Here is a 25,795-nt window from a genome sequence, read left to right on the forward strand (position 1 = left end):
ATTAATGATAGATTGGATAAAGAAAATGTGGTACGTATACATTATGAAATACTATGCAGCCATAAAAAAAAAGAATGAGATCATGTCCTTTGCAGGGACATGGATGAAGCTAGAAGCCATCATCCTCAGCAAACTAACACAGGAACAGAAAACCAAACACTGCATGTTCTCACTCATAAGTGGGAATGGAACATTGAGAACACATGGACACAGAGAGGGGAACAACACACACTGGGGCCTGTTGGGGAGTGGGGAGTGAGGGGGAGGAACTTAGAGAACAGATCAATAGGCACAACAAACCACCATAGCACACACATACCTATGTAACAAACCTGCACGTTCTGCATATGTATCTTGTTTTTTTTTTTTAGAAGAAATATAAAGCGAAAAAAAATTAACTCAAAAGTAATCTTAGATCTAAATACAAAACCTGAAACTATAAAACTTCTAGAAGAGAACATAAGAGAAAAATCCCTGTGATCTCGACTTACTTAAAGATTTCTTAAATAATGACACCAAATTATAGTCCATAACAGAACAAATTAATAAACAATTTTACCAAAATTTGAAAAAATTTGCTCAGCCTTTGCTTGTCTAAGAAGAACCTTATTTCTTCTTCACTTAAAAAGCTTAGTTTGAACCCCATCAAAAAGTGGGTGAAGGATATTAACAGACACTTCTCAAAAGAAGGTATTTATGCAGCCTCAGGCACATTAAAAAATGCTCATCATCACTGGCCATCAGAGAAATGCAAATCAAAACTATAATGCGATACCATCTCACACCAGTTAGAATGGAAATCATTAAAAAGTCAGGAAACAACAGGTGCTGGAGAGGATGTGGAGAAATAGGAACACTTTTACACTGTTGGTGGGATTGTAAACTAGTTCAACTGTTGTGGAAGACAGTGTGGTGATTCCTCAAGGATCTAGAACTGGAAATACCATTTGACCCAGCCATCCCATTACTGGGTATATACCCAAAGGATTATAAATCATGCTGCTATAAAGACACATGCACATGTATGTTTATTGCGGCACTATTCACAACAGCAAACACTTGGAATCAACCCAAATGTCCATCAGTGACAGACTGGATTAAGAAAATGTGGCACATATACACCATGGAATACTATGCAGCCATAAAAAAGGATGAGTTTGTGTCCTTTGTAGGGACATGGATGCAGCTGGAAACCATCATTCTCAGCAAACTTTCCCAAGAACAGAAAACCAAACAGTGCATGTTCTCACTCATAGGTGGGAATTGAACAATGAGATCACTTGGACATGGGAAGGGGAACATCACACACTGGGGCCTATTGTGGGGAGGGGGAACGGGGGATAGATAGCATTAGGAGATATACCTAATGTAAATGATGAGTTAATGGGTGCAGCACACCAACACAGCACATATATACATATGTAACAAACCTGCACGTTGTGCACATGTACCCTGGAACTTAAAGTATATTAAAAAAAAACAAAAACAAAAACAAAAAAAAACAAAAAAAAACTTAGTTTGACCAAGTATAAAATTCTGGGTTGGAATTTCTTTAAGAATGTTAAATATTGGCCCCAATTTCTTATGGCTTGTAGGGTTTCTGCAGAGAGTTCTGCTGTTACTCTAATGGGCTTTCCCTTTTTAGTTAACCTGACCTTTCTTCTCATGAAGTATCTTACTGAGACTGAGGTTCTCTACATTTTCTGACTTTGAATGTTGGCCTCTGTAGTTTGGGTAGTTATCATGAATGATATCCTGAAATTTGTTTTCCAAGTTGCTTCCACTCTCCCCATCTCTTTCAGGGAAACTGATGAATCATAGGTTTGTTCTTCATATAATCCCATATTTCTTGGAGGATTTTTTGGTTCCTTTTCATTCTTTTTTTTTCTGTTCTTGTCTGACTGTCTTATTTCAAAAAGCCAGTCTTCAAGCTCTGAGATTCTTCCCTCCACTTGGTCTATTCTGCTATTAATACTTGTGATTGCATTATAAAATTATTTCAATGTGTTCTTCAGGTCTATCATGTCAGTTCTTGGAGGTTTTTTTTGTTGTTGTTTTTCCTTTTTATTCTTTTTTTTTCCTATTCTTGCCTGATTGTCTTATTTTAAAAAGCCAGTCTTTAAGCTCTTAGATTCTTTTCTCCACTTGGTCTATTCTGCTATTAATACTTGTGATTGCATTATAAAATTATTTCAGTGTATTCTTCAGCTCTATCATGTTGGTTACATGGTTTTCTATGCCGGCTATTTTGTCTGCACCTACTGCATCGTTTTATTGTGACTCTTATCTTCCTTGGATTGGGTTTCAATGTACTCTTGCATCCCAATAACCTTTATTTCTATCTATGTTTTGAATTCTATTTTTGTCATTTCAGCCATCTCAGCCCAGCTCAGAACCCTTGCTAGAGAGGTCATATGGTCATTTAGAGGTAAAAAGGCACTCTGGCTTTTTTAGTTGTCAGGGTTATTGTGCTCATTTTTTCTCATCTTTGTGGCCTCACGTTTCTCTAATCTTCAAAGTTGCTGACCTTTGGGTGAGTTTTTTTTTTTCTTTTATTCTATTTGATGACCTTGAGGATTCTATTGTGTTATAAGGTGCATTCAGCCAACTGGCTTCACTTCTGGAAGATTTTAGAAAGCCACTGCTCAGCTCCCAATTCCTGGGTTGCATGCTCTAACTTTGGGGGAATTGCATTGAGCTCCAACCTTGTTTTCTGGATCCTCGAAGTTGGAAATCCACTGCACTAGATGTGGGAGGAGCATAAGGTGCTCCCAGACTGCTGGTCACTACACTTTGATGGCTAGTGTCAGCCAAAGTGTTTTATCATGTGAAAGCAGTAAAATCTGCCCTTGTTTGCACATGCCAGCAGCAGAGGGAGCACGGTAGGATTCATGCTCATCAGCTGCAGCAGTGTGCTGTAGGTGCCAGGGTGCTGGTAGGTGCCAGGGTGCCTACCTCTGTGAAGGCATTTACCACAGTGGTGGAAGCTATGTGTCTAGGGAGGATGGAAGGGGCTGATAGCAACTGTGTGTGCCCTTGTGTTGGTGGTGGTATTGGCATGGATTTAGAGGAGCTACCTTTGGGGCTCACTTTGCTACTTGAATCTGTGATTTTGCGTCTTCTGCCACATTAGAGAAGTTTTCAGCCATTATTTATTCAGATTTCAGTCCCATTCTCTCTCTTCTCTCTTTCTGGAACTCTGATGATATGAATGTTGCATCTTTTGTCACTGTTCCACCACCTCCTGAGGTTTTGATATTTTTTCAAGCTTACTTCTTTATGTTTTTCAAATTAGTTTAATTCTATTGATCTGTTTTCAAGTTCACTAATTCTTTTCTCTGTCAATTTCACTCTACTACATCTAGCATGTTATTTGTTTCAGATTATTGTATTTCTCCATTTTATAATTTCTGTAATTTTCTTATATTTCTTTGCTGATATTTTTATTCTTATTTATTTCAAGTGAATTCACGATGTCTTATTGAATTATTTTTATGATTGTTGTTTTGAAATTCTTGTCAGATAATTCTAGTATCTGATTCATTTCACTGTTAGCATCAGTTGGCTGTGTTTTCTCATTCAAGATTTAATTTCCCTGTTCTTGTTATTATGGCTGACTTTTTAAATTGTGTCATTTATATAAGTTAGGATAATCTAGATTTTAGTTAATTTTTTATTTTAACGGGAAGTCACTCTGTTTAAATTTGGCATGCAGACACCAACCTACTTTTGTGGGGTGTGGTTTCAACAGCAGTCTGACCTAGTACTTGTTATTTCAGGATACCATCTGCTGATGATAAATGGAGAGTATTTCCAGGTCTGAGGGACTACAATGCATTACTCCTTTTGCAGTTGTTTCCAGCTATGTGGTATTACTGGGTATGGAAAGTCTTCACTCATTTTTAATTTTTAAAAATGATTTTAAGTCTTTATGTATCATTTGTGGCAACATGGATGAGCCTGGAGGACATTATATTAAGTGAAGTAAACCAAACACAGAAAGAAAAATAGCACATGGTATCATCCATATTTGGTAGCTAAAAAAGTTGCTCTCATAGAAGTAGAGAGAATGGTGCTAGGTAGAGGCAGAGAAGGGTAGCAGGGAAGAGGAATAGTGAGAAGTTGCTTAACAGACAGAAAATTGCAGCTAGATAGGGAAATAATTTCTAGTATGCTATAGCACAGTAGACTGACTATAGTTAACAATAATTTATTATACGTTTCAAAATTGCTAGAAGAGGTTGGACATGGTGGCTCATTCCTGCAGCCCCAACACATTTGGAAGGCCAAGATAGGAGATTTCCTTGAGCCTAGGAGTTTAAGACCAGCCTGGGCAACATAGTGAGACCTCATCTCTACAAAAAACATTTTAAATTAGCTCAGCATGGTGGCACATGCCTATGGTTCCAGCTATGTGGGAGGCTGAGGCAGAAGTATTGCTTGAGCCTGAGAGGTTAAGGCTGCAGTGAGCCATGATTTTGCCACTGTACTCTAGCCTGGGTGAGAGAGTGAGACCCTTTCTCAAAAAAAAAATAATAATAATAATAATAATAATAATCCAGAAGATTCCGAATGATCTCAACACAAAGAATTGATAAATGTTTGAGGTAATGGATATTCCAATTATTCTAATTTGATCACTACATTGTATATATGTATCAAAATATTATCTGCACTCCATTAATATGTACAAGTATTATGCATTAATTAAAAATAGAAACAAGTTATGGAGGAAAATTTATTTTAAATCTTTGTGTATCAGGAAATTAACTCTTTGTTTATAATATGTATTGCAAATATTCTTCCAAGTTAATTTATTTTTCAACCTTATTTTTGATATCATTTGTGTTGCTTTGTTTTTTCTAAAGGCTATGACGTTGCAATAAGTTGAGTTTACCATGCTATAATCTATATCACAGGGCTTCTGCCATATAATATCTATAGTACAGATAACATTATTGGAAGCATTATGTAGAGCAACAACAAATAAATTCCTTTCAGCATAACATGTAAGAAACAGAATCCTTACAACTGGATCATCCTGAGTTTTATTTTCTTGTTTTATTCAGTTATATCTTCTGAGAATTTACTATAACAGTGATTCTTAATTAGAATATTCTCAATTACTTCTTAATTAGAAGTATTTAGACTTCTGTGGATTTTTGTAATACTCTGAAATTGCCTGCAAAAATTTGTGTGCTTATGCATGTAAGATATGTACATTTCTATAGAGAGAGGTTCCTCAGCATTCATCAGATTCTTTTATTTATTTATTTATTTATTTATTTATTTATTTATTTATTTTGAGATGAAGTCTCGCTTTTGTCCCCCAATCTGGAGTGCAATGGCATGATCTCGGCTCACTATGACCTCTGCCTCCAGGGTTCAAGCGATTCTCCTGCCTCAGCCTCCTGAGTAGCTGGGATTACAGGTGTGTACCACCACGCTCAGCTAATTTTTTGTATTTTAAGTAGAGATGGGGTTTCACCATGTTGGCCAGGCTGGTCTCAAACTCCTGACCTCAGGTGATCCACCTGCCTCAGCTTCCCAAAGTGCTGGGATTACAGGCTGAGCCACTGCGCCCGGCCCAGATTCTTAAATGGATTCATGGACCCCAAAGGATTAAGATCAACTGCACTATCTTTCTGACCACTGCAACTATTAAATGAAGCAATCTTGTGAAGTAAAAAGAAAAGAGAACTTAAATTCAAAATTGAATTATAGTTCCAACTCTGCCACATATAACTGCACCACTTCCATTCTCAAAGCCTCTGTTTGCACATTTTTTAATCATAGATAAAATCATATAAGGTCCTTTCCAGTACAGTTAGAGTTACCTGGTTCTTTCTGTACCCACTGATGTAACACAAAATGATTCTGGCAAAAAAAAAAAAAAAAAATTCACTAATTACAAAATTCTAAACTAAGACAAGAAGAATGTTTTATATTCTATAGTACGCTGTAGTTTATTGTTTGAGTCTCTTAGTCTTTTTATTGGCTTTTTCTTCAGTGGTAAATGGGATCAAGGATCTAACTCCCTGTATTAACTGCTCTTTAGTATCATACAAGATAAAACCTGCAGTTTATGAATTGCTTGATATTTGTTAGGTGTTGTGTTGAGTGTTGTATACTATTTCTCATCTTCATGACAGCAATGCTAAGTAGGTATTATTTCTATTTTATTGGTCCAAAGTCACAGAGCTCATGAGTACCTGAACTAATATTTAAACTAGGTTAGTCTAGCTCAAAAGCTATAATTTTTTTCACCTACATATTAATTTAGATAGGTGATGTTTTATCACTGATGAGTCAGTGTTTCTCATTTATTTCCCTGGAAAGAAAATAAAACCCAAATGCAAGATCAGATCAAGACCTTTAGAAGTTCTAGGCCAAAAATACTTGCTGTCTGCCCATTTCATTTCTACCCAATAATGTAGTTCAATGTTTTTTGCAGTGGCTCACACCTGTAATCCCAGCACTTTGGGAGGCCAAGGCGGGCGGGTCACTACATCAGGAGATCGAGACCATCCTGGCTAACACAGTGAAACCCTGTCTCTACCAAAAAATACAAAAAAATTAGCTGGGCGTGGCAGCGGGCGCCTGTAGTCCCAGCTACTCGGGAGGCTGAGGCCGGAGAATGGCGTGAACCCGGGAGGCGGAGCTTGCAGTGAGCCGAGATCGCGCCACTGCACTGCAGCCTGACAGTGAGACTCCGTCTCAAAAAAAAAAAAAAAAAAAAAAAAAAAAAAAAAAAAAAAAAAAAAAAAAAAAAATCGCATTAAAATAAGTGTAAAGACATTCAGTTAGCAATTCCTTTGCTGGGACTTTTTCCGCATTATGCTTCATTAATTATATAGCAAAACAAGAGGATATAAAATATATTTGCAGTATCAAAGGATTGAATTAAGAGTTGCTTTTTTCTTCCCTATTTTACCACCACTCAATACAATGTTTGTCAAGAGGACTTGAAAGATAATTCTGGAAACCTTTTCAATGGCAAAGAGAGGGACCAGTATTGGGATAATGATACATGTTTATATGAGATAATTATGAGTGGGAAGTCTCAAGATTTCTGTTTATGGAGGTGGAGATAACTATTGATGGGAACAGATGAGCAGGTGGTGAAACAAGGCATAAAATCTTCAATGTAAGTTATTACACCCATCATTAAAAGTAAGAATAGAGTTGTATCTCCACATACTTGTTGGAAAGGTCAAATATTGTTTAAACTGGTTATGGGACACCTCAAGGAGTGTTACTGCTTTCTCATAGTTATCATCTGGCCCTAGTCTTCACCTCCAGTTGGTTTTTAATGCAAGAATAATCTTTCTGAAACCTACCTCTGATCATTTTCTCTTCCTCCTTAAATTTTTTCAGTTGTCTTAATTTCTTAGCCTGGCATTCATAACTTTCCATAATTCTACCCTCTTTACATAACTTTATTTTCTGCTCTTTTACATATATACTCCACTGTACCATGTATGTCGTCGCACACTTCCCAGAACACATCACACTCATTTTCATACCCTATAACTGTTTATGTTGCTGTTTTTGCCTGGAAAGCCCTACTTCTTCCTCTGCTTTACTAATTGAATCATCTTTATTTCTGAAGACCTAACACAAGTCCTCCATTCTCTCTGAAGCCTCTTCTAACTCCTCCAGTCCATATGGATATTTATGATTCTCTGGAAACATTATACTAAATTTATCTTAAGAGAGTCTAATTTTCTATTTGTTAATTGTATTTCTACAATCAGACAGTAAGCTCCTTGGGGATAGAAAGTATCACTTAGTCTTTTTTATTTTCTCTCACAGCACTGTGAAGAGGCCACATCATCCTATATATCTGTGGACTGAAACAGTAACTTAGTGTATATGTCAAAGGATTAGGGCTGGTTTATAAAGGAAAGGAAGAAATTAAAGATGATGTCAGCATTCTTAAGCTGAGTAACTGAAATAGTAATGTGCCTATCCCCCAGAAAAGGGTACAGTCAGTATATATTGAGATAAGTGGTGGTTCCTTCCAAGTAGAAGATTCTTTGGGAATGGAAATCTCAATGGAGGAAGGCAAAGCCATTTACTCCTTCTTTTTCTCTCAATTTCCCCTTCTTTGACCTCCTTGACTGTGTCCCTTCTTTCTCATGTCCTGTAGACTCAATATAAATCCATACTTAGACCCAATAAGAGCAAAATGTTGAAGTAAAATATGTTTTCTACAACATCTTAGCCATAGACCTCATAGCTCTTCTTTCCACTCTATTGGAAACAATCATTTTGTTCATTGCCTGATATTATTGTTAGTGCTCACTTTTCAACTATGTTCAGCAAAAGTTTCCCAAAGAACAACATCATGTTGAGAATGTGAATTTACCACTCTGGGTAGATTTAATAAAAGTTGGCCTGGGATACCTTTTTCAGTTAGAACCTGGATCTATTCTTTCCTCTTATTCTCTCTGCAGGTGAGAAGGCAATATAAGTGCACATGGAATGAATGTGACTGACATGACTCTCTTTTTTCTTTTATGTGCTAATTTGTCAAAAAGACAATTGAGACTATGGACTGGAAAATATAGTTTTTTCTACTCAGATGTGAATCTTCTTAGCCAATGAAATTTTTTTTTTTTAAATTGCAGGCACCAATTTCTTCTTTGGAGTTTTATTTCTTCTTTGGAGAAAAACTTTTCATTTTACTTTAGGCATTATATTTCTTCTTCGGAGAAAAACTTTTCATTTTACTTTAGGCATTATTGACCCTATTTTACATAGCCACCAGTAATAAATTAGCCTCAAGGTAGGGTTGCTAGATTTAGCAAATGAAAATAGAAGACACCCAGTTAAATTGAATTTCTGATAAATAACAATTTTTTTGTATATGTGTGCTTTGTGCAAGATTTTGGAAATACTCATACTAAAATGTATTTGTTGTTTATGTGAAATTTGAATTTTACTGAGTGTACTGTATTTTATCTGGAAACCTTACCTTAAGTGTGAGTCCAGACTGCATCTCACATCTCATTTTCTTTTGTGTGTGAATACTGGAGACGTTCCCAATACAATAAGCAGTGGCATGAAACAGGTATGTGTTTACATAGATAAATATTGAGTTGGTGTATAAGCTTTCAGTACAAGACCAGAGATGGAGAAATATCAGATTTGCCCAAAAAGCAACTGTCATCATGGGTAACGGCATAAGAGTCAATTAAAAGCTGGTAGATTTCTATTTTAAAATGTTCCATTTTTTACCACTTGATCTGACTTCTAAATTGCTTTTCTTTTACATTATCTGTATTTGTCAGTTGAGAAATAGCAAGGATGTAAAGAATATAAGAAGCCTTATTGTAATCATCTAATGACATACACATGGGCCAAATTGGCCCTTTGTTAAGTCTCTGCTGCACCTAGGCTGAGAACAGCTATTCCGTTGTATTCTTCCAGTGTGACATACAGGCATAGCAGCTAAATGCATTCCTTTTGGAGTTTGGTGAGATGAGGAAGGCTGGGAAAGAAATAGGGATAAAAGTATCCCTACATTGAAGAGCCTGGAACATGGCCATTTATTTTACAAAGCTGGAAAACAGGTCTTGTCGAGGCCCTTCTGAATCTGTGATACTCTTTAAGATCTTGTGAGTCAAGGAGGAAATAAAAAAGGTAGGGTGGGAATTTAAACAGCTTAGATAGAAGATTCTTCAAGTTGCAGAATGTCTCCTTCCTCTTCTTTCTCTCGGAAGAGCAGCCCTACGACTAGAGTGACAAAGCCTGATTTCCACATCACAACTGCCCCATCTTTCCTGTGGTTGCAGCTGTTCTAAGCACTATTGCATTCTGGTAAAAATAGTATATCTAACACCTGCCTAACAGGCTGACTGAGAAGACTTATCTCTCATATGAACTTTTGTTTGCATCTTCCTACCTCTGGGGTCTTTGACCTGACTACCTCTGTTCTTGAGGCTAAAGGCAAATGAAAACAATGTCAAAACTATCTGAAGAAATTATGTTACAGTCAAATCTCATGAATTTAGACATTCTGGTTAAATATTGAATAATCTAGAACAAGACTGGGATGGATTTAACTTCTGTACTATATATGATAAAAGTTTGCTAAGCAAACACACCATAAACAATTCTTCTGAAACTGGATCCTTTCCTTACTCCTTATACGAAAATTAATTCAAGATGGATTAGAGACTTAAATGTTAGACCTAATACCATAAAAATCCTAGAAGAAAACCTAGGTAGTACCATTCAGGACATAGGCATGGGCAAAGACTTCATGTCTAAAACACCAAAAGCAACGGCAGCAAAAGCCAAAATTGACAAATGGGATCTCATTAAACTAAAAAGCTTCTGCACAGCAAAAGAAACTACCATCAGAGTGAACAGGCAACCTACAGAATGGGAGAAAATTTTGGCAATCTACTCATCTGACAAAGGGCTAATATCCAGAACCTACAAAGAACTCAAACAAATTTACAAGAAAAAAACAAACAACCCCATCAAAAAGTGGGCAAAGGATATGAACAGACATTTCTCAAAAGAAGACATTCATACAGCCAACAGACACATGAAAAAATGCTCATCATCACTGGCCATCAGAGAAATGCAAATCAAAACCACAATGAGATACCATTTCACACCAGTTAGAATGGCGATCATTCAAAAGTCAGGAAACAACAGGTGCTGGAGAGGATGTGGAGAAATAGGAACACTTTTACACTGTTGGTGGGATTGTAAACTAGTTCAACCATTATGGAAAACAGTATGGCGATTCCTCAAGGATCTAGAACTAGATGTACCATATGACCCAGCCATCCCATTACTGGGGATATACCCAAAGGATTATAAATCATGCTGCTATAAAGACACATGCACACGTATGTTCATTGTGGCACTATTCACAATAGCAAAGACTTGGAATCAACCCAAATGTCCATCAGTGACAGACTGGATTAAGAAAATGTGGCACATATACACCATGGAATACTATGCAGCCATCAAAAAGGATGAGTTTGTGTCCTTTGTAGGGACATGGATGCAGCTGGAAACCATCATTCTTAGCAAACTATCACAAGAACAGAAAACCAAACACCGCATGTTCTCACTCATAGGTGGGAACTGAACAATGAGATCACTTGGACTCGGGAAGGGGGACATCACACACCGGGGCCTATCACGGGGAGGGGGGAGGGGGGAGGGATTGCATTGGGAGTTATACCTGATGTAAATGACGAGTTGTTGGGTGCTGACGAGTTGATGGGTGCAGTACAGCAACATGGCACAAGTATACATATGTAACAAACCTGCACATTATGCACATGTACCCTAGAACTTAAAGTATAATAATAATAAAAAAAAATTCTTCAAGAGTGAATATTTAACAAAATATGGAGCGCATACTTTTTTTCCGAGCCTTCAGAAGCACCCATCTAGAAACAGAATTGATGTACTGGGTGTAAATGCTCATCTGTCAGGTCCCAATATATCTCTGCAAGCCAATTTTTTTAAAAATCCAGTTTGATTACTATGTTTTCTTAAAAGAATTACCCTTGCATTTATTTAAAATATTATACTTGTCACTAGTTCAAATTGCTTTTTCCTCCTGTCATAAAATTAGGGAGGTTCAACTGTTTCAAGCAATAGAAAAGTCTGTTTTGCTTTGTTAGTAAGAGCAGCTAGTTTTGAAGGTGCTTCAGCATTTTCCTTGGTGCCCATACAACAATTCTCATAAGCACACTCCAGTATGACTCCATCTTTTTCACGCAGACTTACAGTATAACTCAGATGGCGTATTGACAAAAGAGAAATAATTGCTATAATCTCTTTTTAAAACTCCAGCTCCTCTGATAATCATAATTAACTTTAGTCCTCAGTGACCAGCTGCTCATGCCTTAAAGAATGGCTTAGAAAGGGACATCAAAAAGGATGCTTAGCATTGTCTCAGCACCTAGCAGGAAGTGTATTGCGGGGCTGGCTAACAGCTACAATTTAATCCTTGAATCATCCTTCTAATTTGGTCAATAAGAATGATTCAAGACAAAGTGTGTTAGGGCCTGAGAAGTCAGCCTTGATTTTACAAGTTATAATAAATGGATCAAATAATATTTTAGATCACATTATTTTTGTTTTTAAAATCTGCATATTGGGTGAATTTGCTCTGTAAAAATTTGTTTCTGATTATGTTAAATGAAAAATCAGAATTATGAATGTCACAGGGTGGCATTCTGGTCCTCCTGGTCTAATAACAGCCCTGTGCACAGCATACAGTAAGTCCTTTGGTCTGAGAAGTTAAAACCATACTTGAGTTTGTTCAAAATTTTCCTGGAACTGCTTTTGCTGATTTATTTTCTGAGTTGAACACTTTTCATTTCTCTTCTCTTCCCTTCTCTTCTCTTCTCTTCTCTTCTCTTCTCTTCTCTTCTCTTCTCTTCTCTTCTCTTCTCCTCTCCTCTCCTCTCCTCTCCTCTCCTCTCCTCTCCTCTCCTCTCCTCTCCTCTCCTCTCCTCTCCTCTCCTCTCCTCTCCTCTCCTCTCCTCTCTCTCTCCTCTTCTCTTCTCTTCTCTTCTCTTCTCTTCTCTTCTCTTCTCTTCTCTTCTCTTCTCTTCTCTTCTCTTCTCTTCTCTTCTCTCTTTTCTTTTCTTTTCATGATACCCCTAACCTAGGGAAAGCCTAACACTCTGGACCAATGTGCAGGTGGAGGGGGAATCCAGAACAGGATCAAAGCATGCTATAATGAAAACTAAAATGACCATCTTTTTTTTTCATGTCTTAAAAATAGAAAAAAAGAGTGTAGAGTAAGAATTTGTGCAAAAAAGGACAGGGGAACAAGAAACAGTGCAACAGCCCTCAGGCAGAAATGTGTCAAAAGATCTGTGTGACTGCAGCTGAATGAGTGAAGAAGAGAGTGATAAGCAGTATATATATTTAATGTATGTTCATTTATGTGTAAATTATGTACATGAACTATAGTAAAATATATATTGTACATTAAAAATATTCACAAAAAATTATAAAAAGATAAAATAAGCCCCCTCCACTGGGGTGCACACACCCTACAGTGGAAATCATTGCTCTAAACATTGGAAAAGAGCTACAACTTAACAGAATGCAGTTGCATGTACGATTGCTACCAATCATACAAATATTTTCTTCTCAGCTTTAATGAGCACTCAGAATATAAAGGGGTTGTTATGATGCACAAATTTAGATCTCAAGGATATAAATATAGCTGTCATTTATTGAATGCCTGCTGCAGACTAGTCATAATACTAGGTACCGAACATTCCTTATTTTACTTAATCCTTGCAGCACACCTGCATCGGGGCATTTTTCCAGTTTTACAGATGAGAACGTAAAGTCTCAGAAGAACGAATGTTCCAGATTGCACAGCTAGTAAAATGGTTAGAACTAGAGCTACAAATTCTGTGCTGCTTCTACCTCACCACCTGGTAGACAAAGGAAATTATGCAAATATAATGAGTCGCTGAACAGTATTTGAACCTACATTTCTCTGATGCTGGAGTCCACACCTCTTCCTTGAAGCTGTACAGGCTTTAATAAGGTTAACTGTTTAAGCCGCTTCTCTTTCTTCTTCTGCTGAGGGAATAGGGTTCTCCAGTGCAGGACCAATTAATGAGAAAACAATCACCTTCCAATGTTTTGGGGGTAGTTTGCATTTTATTTTAAACATTTGTATGTATGTATGTATGTATGTATGTATGTATTTATTTTACAGATGGGATTTTGCTGTTTCCCATGCAGGAGTGCAGTGGCATGATTATAGCTCACTGCAGGCTCAAACTCCTAGACTCAAGGCAACCTCCTGTTACCAGGAAGACTGGAAGTCCTTGGTCCTTGTCATTCTTTAAAGAAAGAATTTCACCAACTATTTATCTTTGCTTTTGTTGCATTTGCTTTTGGGTTCTTAATCATGAATTATTTGCCTAAGTCAATGTCTAGGATAGTTGCTGATGTTACCTGCTAGGAAATTGTATGGCTTCAGATCTTAGATTTAAGTCTTTGATCCATCTTGAGTTGATTTTTGTATAAGGAGGGAGCTAAGGATCCAGCTTCATTCTTCTACTTGTGGCTTGCCAATTATCCAGCACCATTTGTTAAATAGGGTGTCCTTTCCTCACGTTATATTTTTGTTTACTTTGTCAAAAAATAGTTGGTTGCAAATACTTGGCTTTATTTCTGGGTTCTCTATTCTGTTCCATTGGTTTATGTGCCTTTTTTCCCCCCAATACTATGCTGTTTTAGTAACTATAGCTTTGTAGTATAGTTTGAAGTCAGGTAATGCAATGCATCCAGATTTGTTTTTTGTTTGTTTGTTTGTTTGGTCTTGCTTTGGCTATGCGGAATCTGTTATGGTTCCATATGAATTTTAGAATTGTTTTTTCTAGCTCTGTGAATAACGATGATGGTATTTTGATGAGAATCGCATGAAATCTGTAGATTGCATTTGGCCATAGGATCATTTTTATAATATTGATTCTACCCATCCATGAGCATGGTATGTGTTTCCAATTGTTTCTGTTGTCTATGGTTTCTTTCAGCACTGTTTTATAATTTTTCTTGTAGGGATCTTCCGCCTCCTTGGTTAGTTATATTCCTAAGTATTTTACTTTATTTTTTGCAGCTGTTGTGATAGGGGTTGGGTTCTTGATTTGATTCTCAGTTTCATTGTTGATGGTGCATAGCAGTGCTATTGATTTGTGTACATTGATTTTGTATTCTGAAACTTTACTAAATTCATTTATCAGATCTAGAAGCTTTACAGATGACTCTTTAGGGCTTTTGAGGTATACAATCATGTTAGTGATCCACAACAAGAGTTTGAGTTCCTCTCTACTTATTTGGATGCCCTTTATTTTTTTCTCTCATCTGATTACTCTGGCTAGGACTTCTAGTTCAATATTTAATAGCAGTGGTGAAAGTAGGCATCCTTGTCTTGTTTTAGTTCTCAGAGAGAATGCTTTCAACCTTTTTCTGTTCAGTGTAATGTTGGCTGTGGGTTTGTCATAGATGGCTTTTCTTACCTTCAGGTATGTCCCTTGTATGCTGATTTTGCTGAGGGTTTTAATCAAAAAGGGATGCTTGATTTGATCAAATGCTTTTTCTGCATCTATTATCATTTGATTTTTGTTTTTTGATTTTGTTTATTTGATGTATTACATTTATTGACTTGTATATATTAAACCATCCTTGCATCCCTGGTATGAAACCTACTTGATTATGACCATAAAATTGGTGTCAATTCTTCTTTGAATACCTGATAGAATTCAGTTGTGAACCCATCTGGACCTGGAATTTTTTTTGTAGGCAATTTTTTTATTACCTTTTTAATCTCGCTGCTTGCCAGTGGTCTGTTTAGAGTTTCCATTTCTTCCTGATTTAATCTAGAAGAGTTGAATATTTCCAGGAATTTATCCATCTTCTCTAGGTTTTCTAGTTTGTGTACATAAAAGTGTTCATAGTAGCCTTGAATGTTCTTTTGCATTTCTGTGGTATCAGTTGTAATATTTCCTGTTTCATTTCTTATTGAGCTTATTAGTATCTTCTCTTTTGTTGGTTGATATCATTAATCGTCTCTCAATTTTGTTTATCTTTTTAAAGAACTAGCTTTTTGTTTCATTTATCTTTTGTATTAATATTTTTTGTTTCAATTTCATTTAGTTCTGCTCTAATTTTTGTTATTTATTTTTTCCCACTGGGTTTGGGTTTTCTTTGTTCTTGTTTCTTTAGTTCCTTGAGGTATGACCTTAGATCGTCTCTCTGTACTCTTTCAGATTTTTTATGTAGGTATTATGATAAACTTTCCTTTTTAGCACCTCTTTTGCTCCATCTCAGAGGTTTTGATAGGTTATGTCACTATTATCATTCAGTTCAAAGAATTTTTAAATTTCCATCTTGATTTCATTGTTGACCCAAAAATTATTCATGAGCAGATTATTTAATTTGTATAGTTTTAAGGTTCCTTTTGGAGACAATTTCCAGTTTTATTCCACTGTCGTCTGAGATACTTGATACAATTTTTATTTTCTTAAGTTTATTGAGACTTGTTTTGTGGCCTATCACATGGTCTATCTTGAAGAATGTTCCATGTGCTGATGAAGAGAATGTGTATTCTGCAGTCGTTGGGTAGAATGTTCTGCAGTTGTTGAATGTTCTCTTAAGTCTATATTTTCTCAAGTGTAGTTCGAATCCATTGTTTCTTTGTTGACTTTCTGTCTCATCAACCTGTCTAGTGCTGTCAGTGGAGTATTGAAATCTCTCGCTATTATTGTGTTGCTGTCTTTCTCATTTTTCAGGCCTAGTAATTTTTTTTATATAAAGTTGAGAGCTCCCATGTTAGGTGCACATATAATTAAGATTTTAATATTTTTTGTTGGATTGATTATTTTGTCATTAGATAATGTCCCTCTTTGTCTTTTTTGACAGTTGTTGTTTTAATGTCGCTTGTCTGCAATAAGAATAGCTATTCCTGCACGTTATGCACATGTACCCTAGAACTTAAAGTATAATAATAAAAAAAAAATAGCTATTCCTGCTTTTTCATGTCCATTTTCATGGAGTATCTTTTTCCACCCCTTTACTGTAAGTTTCTGTGAGTTTTCTATATTAGCTGAATCTCTTGAAAGACAGCAGATACTTGTTTGGTGGATTTTTATCCATTCTGCCATTCTGTATCTTTTAAGTGAAGCATTTAGGCCATTTACATCTAATGTTGGTATTGAGATCTGAAGTACTATTTTATTCATCATTCTAGTTCTTGCCTGAATACCTTTTTTTCTTTGTGTTATTGTTTTAGAGACACAGTAAGATTTATGTTTAAGAAGGGTTCTATTTTGGTGTATTTCGGGGTTTTGTTTCAAAATTTAGAACTCCTTTTAGCATTTCTTGTAGTGCTGCCTTGGTAGTGGTGAATTCTCTTAGCATTTGTTTGTCTGGAAAAGGCTTTAATTTCTCCTTCATTCATGAATATTAGTTTTGCTGGATACAAAATTATTGGCTGTCAATTATTTTGTTTCGGAAAGCTAAAGAGAAGACCCTAATTCCTTCTGGCTTGTAGGATTTCTGCTGAGAAATCTGCAGTTAATCTGATAGATTTTCCTTCATAGGTTACCTGATGATTTTGCCTCACAGCTCTTAGAATTCTTTCTTTTGTCTTGACTTTGGATAACCTGCTTACTATGTACCAAGGTGATGATCCTTTTGCAATGAGTTTCCCAAGTGTTCTTTGAGCATTTGGATGTCTAGATCTCTAGCAAGGCCAGGGAAGTTTTACTTGATTATTTCCTCATTTGAGTTTTCTAAACTTTAAGATTTCTCTTCTTAGAGACACCAATTATTCTTAGGTTTGGCTACTTAACATAATGCAAAATTTCTTGGAGGCTTTGTTCCTGTCATTATGATATTTGCTGGTTATTTTACCCCTTAAATGATGCAGTTTCTTCATAGCACTAATGTTCTTTACAATTTGGCAAGTTTTTGCAGTGGCTGGTACTGGTTATTTTTTTCCATGTTTAGTGCTTCCTTCAGGAGCTCTTGTGAGGCAGGCCTGGTGGTGACAAAATCTCTCAGCATTTGCTTGTCTGTGAAGGAGTTTATTTGTCGTTCACTTATGAAGCTTAGTTCGGCTGGATATAAAATCCAGGGTTGAAAATTATTTTCTTTAAGAATGTTGAATATTGGCCCCTACTCTTCTTGCTTGTAGGGTTTCTGCCAAGAGGTCCCATCAAGAAGTCTGATGGGCTTCCCTTTGTGAGTAACTCGACCTTTCTCTCTGGATGCCCTTAACCCTTTTTGCTTCATTTCGACCTTGTAAACCTGACAATTATGTGTCTTGAGTTTCCTCTTCTCGAGGACTATCTTTGTGGTGTTCTCTGTATTTCCTGAATTTCAATGTTGGCTTACCTCGTTAGGTTGGGGAAGTTCTCCTGGATAATATCCTGAAGACTGTTTTCTAACTTGGTTCCATTCTCCCTGTCACTTTCAGGTACTTAACTCTGATTATAAATAATATCTAATTTGGCATGTTTTTGCAGTGGCTGGTACTGGTTGTTTTTTTCCCCATGTTTAGTGCTTCCTTCAGGAGCTCTTGTAAGGCAGGCCTGGTGGTGACAAAATCTCTCAGCATTTGCTTGTCTGTAAAGGAGTTTATTTGTCATTCACTTATGAAGCTTAGTTCGTCTAAGGATATATCCTGAAGAGTGTTTTTCAACTTGGTTCCATTCTCCCCATCACTTTCAGGTACACGAATCAAATGTAGATTTGGTCTTTTCACATAGTCCCATTTTTTTTTTTTTGGAGGCTTTGTTTGTTTCTTTTCACTCTTTTTTCTCTAATCTTGTCTTCTCACTTTATTTCATTAATTTGATCTTCAATCACTGACACCCTTTCTTCCACTTGATCAAATCAGCTATTGAAGCTTTTGCATGTGTCACAAAGTTCTCATGCCATGGTTTTCAGCTCCATCAGGTCATTTACTGTCTTCTCTACCCTGTTTATTCTAGTTAGCCATTCAATCTAGGTAGATTATTATTTATAATCAGAGTTAAGTTTTCATCAGTGTAAAATGATTTACTGTAATATGTTTTTGCAAGCCTCATGGAAACTAAAAACAAAAACCTATAACAGATCAAAAAAAAAAAAAGTGGGAGCAGAGTAAGATAGCAAAATAGAAGTCTCTACCAATCATCCCTTCCCCCACAGGAACACCAAATTTTACAACTATTTACACAAAAACAGCACCTTCTTAAGTACCGAAAATCAGGTGACAACTCACAGTATCTAGTTTTATATTCATATCACTGAAAGAAGCACTGGAGCAGGTAAAAAAAAGGGCTGAATTCTACCAAACATTTAAAGAAAAATACAAATCCTACTCAGACTGTTTCAAACAGTAGAGGAGGAGAGAATGCTTCCAAACTTATATGAGGACAATATTATCCTGATACCAAATCTAGACAAAGACACAGTAACAACAAAAATAAGCCAGTATTACTGACAAATATTAATACAAAAATTCCCGCATAAAGCTAGCAAACCATCATATTTAAAAGATCATTGATTTTGACTAAGTGGGATTTATCCCAGGGATGCAAAAATAGTTCAACATATGCAAATCAATTAATGTAACACATCATATCAACAAAATGAAGGACAAAAACCGTATCATCATTTCAATAGATGCTGAAAAAGCATTTGATGAAATTCAAGAATTATTCATGCTAAAAATGCTTTAAAAACTGGATGCACTACAGTAACCAAAACAGCACGGTACTTGTACCAAAACAGAGATATAGACCAATGGAACAGAACAGAGCCCTCAGAAATAATACCACACATCTACAGCCATCTGATCTTTGACAAACCTGACAAAAACAAGAAATGGAGAAAGGATTCTCTATTTAATAAATGGTGCTGGGAAAATTGGCTAGCCATAAGTAGAAAGCTGAAACTGGATCTTTCCCTTACTCCTTATACGAAAATTAATTCAAGATGGATTAGAGACTTAAATGTTAGACCTAAAACCATAAAAACCCTAGAAGAAAACCTAGGTAATACCATTCAGGACATAGGCATGGGCAAGGGCTTCATGTCTAAAACACCAAAGGCAATGGCAACAAAAGCCAAAATTGACAAATAGGATCTAATTAAACTAAAGAGCTTCTGTACAGCAAAAGAAACTACCGTCAGAGTGAACAGGCAACCTATAGAATGGGAGAACATTTTTGCAATCTACTCATCTGACAAAGGTTTAATATCCAGAACCTACAAAGAACTCAAACAAATTTAAAAGAAAAAAACAACCCAACCCCATCAAAAAGTGGGCAAAGGATATGAACAGACATTTCTCAAAAGAAGACATTCATACAGCCAATAGACACATGAAAAAATGCTCATCATCACTGGCCATCAGAGAAATGCAAATCAAAACCACAATGAGATACCATCTCACACCAGTTAGAATGGCAATCATTCAAAAGTCAGGAAACAACAGGTGCTGGAGAGGATGTGGAGAAATAGGAACACTTTTACACTGTTGGTGAGACTGTAAACTAGTTCAACCATTGTGGAAGACAGTGTATCGATTCCTCAAGGATCTAGAACTAGAAATACCATTTGATCCAGTCATCCCATTACTGGGTATATACCCAAAGGATTATAAATCATGCTGCTATAAAGACACATGCACACGTATGTTTATTGCGGCACTATTCACAATAGCAAAGACTTGGAATCAACCCAAATGTCCATCAGTGACAGACTGGATTAAGAAAATGTGGCACATATACACCATGGAATACTATGCAGCTATAAAAAAGGATGAGTTTGTGTCCTTTGTAGGGACATGGATGCAGCTGGAAACCATCATTCTCAGCAAACTATCACAAACTATTTTGTGTTCTGTATCACAAAAGAACAGAAAACCAAACACTGCATGTTCTCACTCATAGGTGGAAATTGAACAATGAGATCACTTGGACACAGGAAGGGGAACATCACACACCGGGGCCTGTTGTGGGGAGGGGTGAGGAGGAGGGATAGTATTAGGAGACATACCTAATGTCAATCACGAGTTAATGGGTGCAGCACACCAACATGGCACATGTATACATATGTAACAAACCTGCACGTTGTGCACATGTACCCTAGAGCTTAAAGTATAATAAAAAAAAATAAAAATTTTAAAAAACTGGATGTAGAAGGAATCATATCTCAACACAACCCATATATGACCAATCCACAGCTAAAATTACATGAATGGGAAACACTGAAATCTTTCCCTCTTAGATCTGGAAGACAACAAGGATGTCTACTTTCACCACTGTTATTCCACATGGTATTGGAAGTACTAGTTGGAGCCATCAGACAAGAGAAAGAAATAAAGAGCATTCAAGTTGGAAAGGAAGAAGTCAAGTTATCCTTGTTTTTAGATGATATAATCTTATATTTCAGAAAACCTAAAGACTCCAGCAAAAAACTATTAGAAGAGAGAAAGAAACACAGTAAAGTTTCAGCACATAAAATTAACATATATAAATCAGTAGCATGTCTATATGTCAACAGTGAACAATTTGAAAAAGAAATCAAGAAAAATAACTAATGGGTACTTGGCTTAACAGTTGAGTGATAATATAGTTTTTACAACAAATCCCCATATTACAAGTTTACCTATGTAATAAAGCTGCACTTCTATTCCTGAAATTAAAATAAAAGTTAAAAAAAGAAAGTCATCCCATTTCCAGTTGCTACAAATAAGATAAAATATCTAGAAATTAAATTAATCAAAGAAGTGGAAGATCTCTACAATAAACACTAGAAAACATTTATGGAAGAAATTTCAAAAGACCCCCAAAATGTAAAGGTATTCTATGTTCATGGATTGGAAGTATCAATATTGTTAAAAAGTCCATACTACCCGAAGCAATCTACAAATATAATGTAATAACTATCAAAATATTAATGACATTCTTCACAGAAATAGAAAAAAAATCCCTAAAATTTATATGGAACCATAAAAGACCTAGAATAGCTAAGACTATCCTAAATAATAACAACAACAAGAAAAGAAAACTGGAGGAATCACATTATCTGACTTGAAATTATACTATGCAGCTATAGTAACCAAAATGGCATGGAACTGGCATAAAAACAGACACATAGATCAGTGAAACAGAATGAAGAACCCAAAGATAAACCCATACATCTAAAGTGAGTTCATGTTTTACAAAGGTGCCAAGAATAAACATTGAAGAAAGGGCAGTTTCTTCACTAAATAGTGGTGGGAAAACTAAATGTCCACATGCAGAAGAATAAAACAAGACCCCTATCTGTCACCAAATACAAAAATCAAACCAAAATGGATTAAAGACTTAAATCTAACACCACAAACTACTAACAGAAAGCATCGAGGAAACTCTCCACAACATTGAAGTGGGCAAAGCTTTCTTAAGTAATACACCACAAGCACAGGAAACCAAAGCAAAAATAAAAGAAATGGAATCATTTCAAGTTAAAAAGCCTCTTCACAGCAATTGACACAAGAAACAATTGACAAAATGAAGAGACAACTCAGAATGGGAGAAAATATATGCAAATTACTCATGTGACAAGACATTAATAACCAGAATATATAAGGAGCTCAAACAACTTTATGGAAAAAAATCTAATACTCCAATTTAAAAATGGGCAAAATATCTGAATAGACGTATATCAAAAGACATACAAATGGCAAACAAGCCTATGAAAAGTGTTCCACATCATTGATTATCAGAGAAATGCATATCAAATCTACAATGGGATATCAGCTCAGCCCATTTAAAATGGCTTTTACGCAAATGTCAGGCAATACCAAATGCTGGCTAGGAGATGGAGAAAAGGGAACTCTTTTCACTCTTGTACAGTCTTGGTGGAAATGTTAATTAGTACAACTGCTATGGAGAACAGTTTAGAGGCTCCACAAAAAGTAAAAATATAGCTACCAGGAGTCTTGGGGGGGATCATGGCGGATGTGAGGCAAGACTAGATTGCATCTCTGACTTCGATGGACAGAGCAGCATACGAAGGCTTGCATTAGAAATTTTTGCTCCAGAATGACTGCAGGAATAAATCAGGACATCTGAGAAGACCCATAAACACCCTGAAGGAAGCATATTGCTCCTGCAAGACCTGGGAGACACCCAAATACTGTGAGTGCCCAAACTGTGGAGTCAGAAAAGAGAGATTGTCCACCCTTGAACACACACCTTTACTGGAGAAACTGAAGGCCTAGCTTATCAGAGAAGATTTTGACTTTACTTAGAGCTGAGTTAATTTAGAGACCCAAGCAAAAAACAAGGGTAGAGGAAGCAGTGGGAAAAGCTCTGGGACCTTGCTGGGTAACCTAGCAAGCTGTTTTTGGTTGACCTCACATGGGTCCTTCAGGAAGGTGGCCAGAAGCACTGGGAAAAGGCCACAGGGAGAAAGACATCTTCAGCTGAACTTCGTAACAATTTGAACTGATGAAGAATCCTCCTGGCCAGAACTCAAGGAAGGGTGTGAATCTGCCTTGCAGACTCCACAGGCATGGGAAGAAGGAAAGCCATATTTGCTTTTACATCTGGGAGGCAGGTAGCCTGGGGTGAGTTCTCAGCCCTGCTCACCCACTGCCTGGAAATAGACTCAGTGCTGTTGGGTGGGGCACGGAGGGAATGAGAACAGCCCTTTGGAATGCATGGGAGCTTGGGTAAAGCCTGTGACTGCTGGCTTTCCCCCAGTTCCCTGAAAACCTTCATGACATAGTGGAGACAATCATAATCCTCCCAGGAACATAACTCCATTTACCTGGGAACCTCACCCCCCATCTCCCACAGCAGCTGTAGCAAGACCCACCAAAAGAGAGTCTGAGCTCAGACATACCTAACCCTGCTCCCAACTAATGGCTCTTCCCTACCCACCCTGGTAACTGAAGACAAAAAGCATATACTCTTGGGAGTGCTAGGTCCCCGCCTACTGCCTGTTCCACGCCATACTAACCTAGCTGATGCTCTCTGGAAAGCGCCACCTCCTGGCAGGAGGACAACCAGCATAAAAATAGTGCATTAAACCACTTAAGCTAAAAACCTTCACAGAGTTTATTTCACCCCCTCTGCCACCTCCACCAGAACAGGTGCTGGTATCCACAGCTGAGACCCACAGATGGTTCACATCACAGGACTCTGTGCAGACAACCCCCAGCACCAACCCCCAGCCTGGTAGACTTGCTTGGTGGCTAGATCTAGATGTGAGGCAACAATCACTACAGCTCAGCTCTCAGGAAGCTACATCCATAGGAAAATGGGTAGAGTACTACAACAAGAGAACACTCTGTGGGACAAAAGATTCTGAACAACAGCCTTCAGTCTTAGACCATCCCTCTGACAGAGGCTACCCAAATGAAAAGAAACCAGAAAACCAACTCTGGTAATATGACCAAATAAGGTTCTTTAACACTCTCCAAAAAAGTCACACTAGCTCACCAGCAAGGGATCTGAACCAAGAAGAAATCTCTGATTTACCTGAAAAATAATTCAGGAGGTTAGTTATTAAGCTAAGCAGGGAGGCATCAGAGAAGGAGGAAGCCCAATGTAAGAAAATCCAAAAAACAGATGACACAAGAAACGAAGGGAGAAATATTCAAGGAAATAGCATAAATAAAAAACAACCAAAACAGTCATCAGGTTATCTAAAGTTAAGATGAAGGAAAGAATCTTAAGATCTGTGAGATAAAAGCACCAGGTAACCTATAAAGGAAAACCTGATCATCATGGTGGACAGGAGGCAGGATTGCAGCTCTGACTTGGACAGACAGAGCAGCGTGCAGAGCCTCACATTGTGAATTTTAGCTCCAGATTGATTGCAACAAATAAGCAATCCCAAGAGAACCCAAAGACCCTCTGAGGAAAGCAGAATGCTCTTGCAGGACCCAGGAGACACCTCAAATACTAGGAGTGCCCCAATAAAAGAAGTGGCAGAAGTGGGAAGGAGTGATCCTTCTCTCCTGAACACACACCCCCACTGGAGGAACTGAAGGTCTGTTTGTGGGAGAAGTTTCCAACCTTACCTGGAGCTGAGTCAATTTAGAGAGCCAAGTGAAATACAGAGGTAGAGGAAGCAGCAGAAAGGCCCTGGGAGCTTGCTGGGTCCCCAAGCAGGTCATTCCTGCCTGGTACCACAGGGATCCATTGGGAGGGCGGCCAGAGGAGTGGGGGAAAACAGCACAGAAAGAAGAAAATCTCCAGCTGAACTTTTTAACAATTTGAGCAGGCCAAGAAGCTTCCTGGCCAGAACTTATGGGAGGGCAAGAATCTGGTGAACAGACTCTACAGGCAGGGGAAGAACCAAGCCCTTTAATTTCGCAGTTGGGAGGTGGGTAGCATGGGGCAGGTTCTCAAGCCCAGCTCTCCCACTGCCTGGAAACAGACTTGGGGCTGTAGGGGGAGCACGGTGGGAGTGAGACAGACCCTTCAGTTTGCATGGGAGCTGGGTAGGCCTGTGACTGCCAGCTTTCCCCCACTTTCCTGACAACCTGCATGACTCATTAGAGAAAGCCATAATCCTCCTAGGTACACAAATCCATTGACCTGGAAACCTCACACACATCCCCCACAGCAGCCACAGCAAGACTCGCCCAAGAAGAGTCTGAGCTCAGACACACCTAGCCATGTCCCCACCTGATGGTCCTTTTTTACCCACCCTGGTAGCTGAATACAACAAGCATATAATTTTGGGAGTTCGAGGGCCCCACCCACCATCAATTCCTCTCCATACTACTACAGCTGATGCTCTCTGGAAAGCACCACCTCCCAGCAGGAGGCCAACCAGCACAAAAATAGAGCATTAAACCACTAAAGCTAAGAAAACTTTGGAGTCCATTTCACCCCCCTGCCACCTTCACCAGAACAGGTGCTGGTATTCTTGGCTGAAAGACCCATAGACGGTTCACATCACAGGACCCTGTGCAGACAATTCTCAGTACCAGTCTAGAGCTGTGTAGATGTACTGGGTGGCTAGACCCAGAAGAGAGACAACAATCACTGCAATTTGGCTCACAGGAAGCAACATCCATAGGAAAAGAAGAAGAGTACTACAACAAGGGAACACCTCATGGGACAAAATATTCTGAAAAACAGCCATTAGCCCTCCCTAGACTTTCCATCTGACAGAGCCTACCCAAATGAGAAGAAACCAGAAAACCAACTCTGGTAATCTGAAAAAACAAACTCCCCAAATCACACAAGTTCACCAGCAATTAATCCAAACCAAGAAGAAA

General features: G+C 37.7%; 1 long non-coding RNA gene across 1 annotated transcript in view; it reads right to left on the reverse strand.

The window, feature by feature from the left end:
- LOC135969353 (uncharacterized) overlaps positions 1–25,023 on the reverse strand; it is a 98,461-nt gene extending 73,438 nt beyond the window's left edge. The window contains exon 1 of the long non-coding RNA XR_010584542.2: positions 24,587–25,023. This is a non-coding gene — a long non-coding RNA (uncharacterized lncRNA). The remainder of the gene's footprint in view (positions 1–24,586) is intronic.
- Between the last annotated feature and the right edge of the window lie 772 nt (positions 25,024–25,795).

Source organism: Macaca fascicularis, chromosome X (assembly GCF_037993035.2).
Source record: "Macaca fascicularis isolate 582-1 chromosome X, T2T-MFA8v1.1".
Lineage (NCBI taxonomy): Eukaryota > Metazoa > Chordata > Mammalia > Primates > Cercopithecidae > Macaca > Macaca fascicularis.